We start from the raw sequence: 6,381 nt of genomic DNA, 5'->3' as shown, positions 1-6,381 counted from the left end.
GAAATAAAAGAGGACACAAACAGATGGAAAAACATTCCATGTTTATGGTTAGAAAGAATCAATATTGTGAAAATGGCCATAGTGCCCAAAGTAATTTACAGATTCAGTGCTATCCCCATCAAGCTACCAATGACCCTATTCACAGAAGTGGAAAAAACCACCTTAAACTTCATGTGGAACCAAAAGAGAGCCCACATAGCCAAGACAATCCTAAGCAAAAAGAGCAAAGCTGGAGGCATCATGCTACCTGACTTCAAACTATACCAGAAGGCTACAATAATCAAAACAGCATGGTACTGGTACCAAAACAGAGATATAGACCAATGGAACAGAACAGAGGCCTCAGAGGCAATACCACACATCTACAATCATCTGATCTTTGACAAACCTGACAAAAACAAGCAATGAAGAAAGGATTCCCTGTTTAATAAATGGTGTGGGGAAAACTGGCTAGCCATGTGCAGAAAGCTGAAACTGGACCCCTTTCTGACATCTTACACTAAAATTAACTCCAGATGGATTAAAGACTTAAATGTAAGACCTAACACCATAAAAACCCTAGAAGAAAACCTAGGCAACACCATTCAGGACATAGGCATAGGCAAGGACTTTATGACTGAAACACCAAAGGCATTGGCAACAAAAGCCAAAATAGACAAATGGGATCTAATTAAACTTCAGAGCTCTGCACAGCAAAAGAAACTACCATTAGAGTGATCAGCAACCAACAGAATGGGAGAAAATTTTTGCAATCTACCCATCTGACAAAGTGGTAATATCCAGAATCTACAAAGAACTAAAACAGACTTACAAAGAAAAAAACAAACGAACCCATTCAAAAGTGGGCAAAGGATATGAACAGACACTTCAAAAGAAGACATATATGAGGGCAACAAACATTTAAAAATGCTCATCATCACTGGTCATTAGAGAAATGCAAATCAAAACCAGATTGAGATACCATCTCACGCCAGTTAGAATGGTGATCATTAAAAAATCTGGAGACAACAGATACTGGAGAAGATGTGGAGAAATAGGAACACTCTTACACTGTTGATGGGGGTGTAAATTAGTTCAACCATTGTGGAAGACAGTGTGGCGATTCCTCAAGGACCTAGAAATAGAAACTCCATTTGACCCAGCAATCCCATTACTGGGTCTATACCCAAAGGATTAGAAATAATTCTGTTATAAAGACACATGCACACATATGTTCATTGTGGCACGGTTTACAATAGCAAAGACCTGGAACCAACTCAAATGCCCATTGATGATAGACTGGACAAGGAAAATGTAGCACATACACACCATGGAATAATATGCAGCCATAAAAAACGATGAGTTCATGTTCTTTGTAGGGACATGGATGAATCTGGAAACCATCATTCTCAGCAAACTGACACAAGAACAGAAAACCAAACACTGCATGTTCTCATAGGCGGGTGTTGAACAATGAGAACACATGGACACAGGGAGGGGAGCATCACACACTGGTGTCTGTTGGGGGGTCTGGGGGAGGGACAATGGTAGGTGGGAAGGTGGGGAAGGAATAACATAGGGAGAAATGACAGATATACGTGATGGGGAGATGGAGGCAGCAAATCACATTGCCATGTATGTACCTATGCAACAATCCTGCATGATCTGCACATGTAACCCAGAACCTAAAGTACAATTAAAAAAAAAAGATATCCTCAAAAAAGAAAAAAAAGGAAAAAGCAATGGGTTAATAATTTCAGTGATATTAATATACTTTTGGGGTTTGTTTTGAGATGGAACCTCGCTCTGTTGCCCAGGCTGGAGTGCAGTGGCATGATCTCGGCTCACTGCAACCTCTGCCTCCCAGGTTCAAAGTGATTCTCCTGCCTCAGCCTCGCAAGTAGCTGGGATTACAGGCATCTGCAACCATGCCTGGCTAAGTTTTGTATTTTTAGTACAGACAGGGTTTCACCATTGGCCAGCCTGATTTCAAACCCCTGACCTCAAGTGATCTGCTCGCCTCAGCCTCCCAAAGTGCTGGAATTACAGGCATGAGCCACCAAGCCTGGCCTACTTTTTGTTTTTAAAAAAGGAAATATGTATCTTATATTGATTGACCACAGGGATGAAAAATAACATTACAAATTCTATTTTGAGTCTGAACTTTCACAAATTTGTCAATGACCTTATCAGAATTGATCTTCAGTATTTTGAGAGGCCAAGGCAGGCAGATCAACTTGAGGCCAGGAGTTTAAGATCAGCCTGGCCAACAGGGTGAAACCTTGTCTCTACTAAAAATACAAAATATTAGCCAGGTGTGATGGCACATGCCTGAAATTTCAGCTACTCAGGAGGTTGAGGCTTGAGCCTGGGAGGTGGAGGTTGTAGTGAGCTGAGATTGCACCACTACACTCCAGCATGGTAGACAGAGTGAGACTGTCTCAAAAAAAAAAAAAAGATCTTCATGTATGTATCTTCAATAGACTGTATAGACAGATTTGTTGATCTCTTACTCCTAGTTGATAAAACTTCTTAATAATTTTAATTTTTACTGAGATACCATTCATGTATCATAAAATTGACTCTTTAAGTCTACAATTCAGTGTGTTTTAGTATATTCACGAAGTTGCACAGTCATCACCATATCTAATTCTAAGGCATTTTCGTCATCCCAAAAGGAAAACTTATGCTTATTAGTTAGTAGTCACTTCTCATTCTCCCTTTATTCCAATGCCTAAAAACCATGAATCTACTTTCTGCGTCTATGGATTTACCTGTTCTTGACATTTCATATAAATGGAATTACATGATATGTGGCCTTTTGTGTCTCGTTTCTTTCACTTAGCATAATGTTTCCAAGGTTCATCCATATTGTTTTATGTATCAGTACTTTATTCCTTTATCAGTACTTTATTTCTTTTTATGGCTGAATGCTAATTTTAATTTGAAAATTTTTTTCCCATGAAGTAACAGATATATAAATTTCTAGAAATAAAGCCCAGATTGGAGTGCAATGACAAAATTATAGCTCACTGTAACCTTGAACTCCTGGGCTCAAGTGATCCTCATGCCTCAGCCTTTTGAGTAACTAGGATTACAGATGTGCCTTATTTTTTGTTGAGACAGTCTTCCTGTGCTGCTCAGGCTGGTCTTAAACCCCTGGCCTCAAGTAATCCTCTGGCCTCAGCCTCCCAATGTGCTGGGATTACAGGCATAAGCCACTGTGTCTGGCCTTAGGGGAGAAGATATTAAACCTAAGAATAAGATTGACAAAACTAATAAAAGCCCCATTTCACAATAAATCCAAAAATTGCAATGTGTCTTTGTTTCTCCAGGATTGAAGCTAATAGCTTTCAAGTGTCTCAGGTGAAAAATTTTACACACAAACATTCCAAGTTATAACATAATGTATTAGTTATCTATTCATAACAAATCACTTTCAAAACTTTATAGCTTTAAACCACGATGATCATTATCTCTCACGGTTTCTGTGAGTAAAAAATACAGACGGTGCAGTGAGCAAGGCTTCTATCTGTTCAGCAATGTCTGGTGGAGAACTCAAAGGCTGGGAGCTAGAATCACCATATCTAGCTGGTGATGCTGTTGACTGAGACTTTAGCCAGGGCAACTGGCTGTACCATGTACACGTGACTGCTCTATGAGGCCTGGGCTTCTTTGCAACATTGCAAGTATCAACAGAGAGAGAGAGACAGAGAGAGAGATAATTCCCATGTGTCGTGGGAGAAACCCAGTAGGAGGTAACTGAATCATGAGGGCAAGTCTTTCTCATGCTGTTCTCCTGATAGTGAATAAGTCTCTCGAGATCTGATGGTTCTGTAAAGGGAGATTTCCCTTTATAAACCGGGACGACAAAGGTTGCAGCCACCATGTAAGACATCCCTTGCCTTTCCACCATGATTGTGAGGCCTCCCCAGTGATGTGGAACTGTGAGTCAATTAAACCTCTTTCCTTTATAAATCATCCAGTCTCAGGTATGTCTTTATTAGCAGCGTGGGAACAGACTAACACATAAGCCTACATTATGATTAAGCTGTTCCCCTCCAAGATACTTACCCAAGATTGAAAGCATATGCCATAGACTTTTGCATGAATATTCACAGTGGCTTTATTTGATCATGATCAGGTAAATGGATGAAGAAATTGTGACATATCTGTACAGTGGAACACTACTCAGCAATAAGGAATGAACAATTGATATACACAGTAACATGGATGGATCTCAGAATAACCGTGTTGAGTGAAAGAGGTCAAAACAAAAAAGAATACATGTTATGTGATTCCATTTATATGAAATAGAAAATGCAAATCAGTCAAAAGCAACAACAGGCAGATTGGTGGTTCCCAAGAAAGAGGGAATAAGTGGCATAGAAGGGCAGAAGGGACGGATTGAAAGGAGCACGAGGAAGCTTTTGGGAGTGACATGATTTAGATGTTTGTCCCCTCCAAATTTCATGTTGAAATGTGATTCCCAGTGTTGGAGATAGGGCATTGAGGAAGGTGACTGGATCACGGGAGTGGATCCCTCATAAGTAACTTAGCACCATCCCCTTGGTGATGAGTTCTTTCAAGGCGAGATCTGCTCCGGGACTTCTCTCCTTTCTTGCTCCTACTCTCACCATGTGATTTGCCTGCTGTCCCTTTGCCTTCTGCCATGATTGTAAGCTTTCTAAGGCCCTCACCAGACGCTGAGCAGATGGGGGTGCCATGCTTATACAGCCTGCAGACCGTGAGCCAATTAAACCTCTTTTCTTTATAAATTACCCAGTCTCTGCTGGGCACAGTGGCTCGCACCTGTAATCCCAGCACTTTGGGAGGCTGAAGCAGGCAGATCACCTGAGGTTGGGAGTTTGAGACTAGCCTGATCAATATGGAGAAACCCTGTCTGTACCAAAAACAATACAAAATTAGCTGGGCGTGGTAGCACATGTCTGTAATCCCAGCTACTCGGGAGGCTGAGGTAGGAGAATTGCTTGAACCCAGTAGGTGGAGGTTGCGGTGAGCCGAGATCACACCATTGCACTCCGGCCTGGACAAAAAGAGCAAAACTCCGTCTCAGAAAAAAAAAAAAAAATTACCCAGTTTCAGATATTCCTTTATAGTAACGCAAAAACAGCCTAAAACCAGAGATGAATATGTTCACTATTTTAATTGTAGTGATGATTTCACAGGCATATGCATGTGTCAAATTTTGCCAAATTGTATACCTTCAATATGTATAGTTTATTGATGTCAATTATACTTCAGTAAAGCTGTTAACATATTTAATTTAAAAAAACTAAAATTGTCTTATTGATTCAAAGTTTTTCTTCTTTCAGATTCTGTCAAGGAACTTTGCCCAAAAAGGAAGATAGCTAAAAAGAGCATAGATCAGGGTTTAAAACCCTCCTCTGCCACAAAGTCAACGTGTGACCTTCGGCTGGTTACTCTCATGGCCTTTTCTGTTTCACATTCGTTAAATGGGGCTAATGATACTCTGTCTCACAGGTTTGTTGCTAAACTTAGAATGAGTTGACAGGTGGGAGAGGGTCCCTAGCAAATCCTAGGTTCCAGCGTGTAGATATCAGGCCCCGTTTCTGAGGAGGTTAGATTCCTTTCAGTCCCCCTCCTTTCCCTTCCTTTCCTCTTTCCTTTCAGATCAGGATCCTAGTTACACAGTCATTCAGGGGAGAAACAATGAAGAAGAAACAGGCCAAAGGGTGTGTCTTGAGTTGTGTTCCCTGAAAACAGTGCCCCTGAGACCTGGACTTGAGACTTCCTGGAAGGGTGATCTCGGGGATTAGAAGGGAGGGGACAGAAAATGTGAGTCAGGGAAGGAGAAAATGCCAACCCAAGTGTGCATGTCGAGCTAGCTATTGAGGTGAAGCTCAGAGCAGACCCTCTGAGGAATACTGGAGAACACACCTCAGAAAGGACAGGAGGCTGGGCACTGACATGTGCCCTTCATTGCTTGAGGGTTGTGCTCAGAGCACTGATGCTCCTGTCCTCTCCCACATTTCTCTCACCTGAGGGAGAAAGCCAGATGGGATGGGATGCTCGCAGGGTTAAGGGTTAAGGTTAAGCTCACCACAGCTACAGCTTAAATCAGAGGCAGCCTGATAACACGTGGCCCAGTGCACCCCAAATGGCTGCCTCAGGCCCAAAGCCCATTATTGGGTCAATAACGTAACCCTGTTAGCCTTGTTGAGCACCTTCACACCAGGCAACAGACATCCAATACTTCTCAGCAGAGAAACCAGAGACACTCGGTTAAAACCCTCTCTCCTCAAGCCTGTAATCCCAGCACTTTGGGAGGCCGAGGCGGGTGGATCACGAGGTCAAGAGATCGAGACCATCCTGGTCAACATGGTGAAACCCCGTCTCTACTAAAAATACAAAAAATTA

This window comes from Cebus imitator, unplaced genomic scaffold, assembly GCF_001604975.1.
Source record: "Cebus imitator isolate Cc_AM_T3 unplaced genomic scaffold, Cebus_imitator-1.0 Scaffold862, whole genome shotgun sequence".
Taxonomy (NCBI): Eukaryota; Metazoa; Chordata; class Mammalia; order Primates; family Cebidae; genus Cebus; species Cebus imitator.
This window is presented reverse-complemented; position numbering follows the sequence as displayed.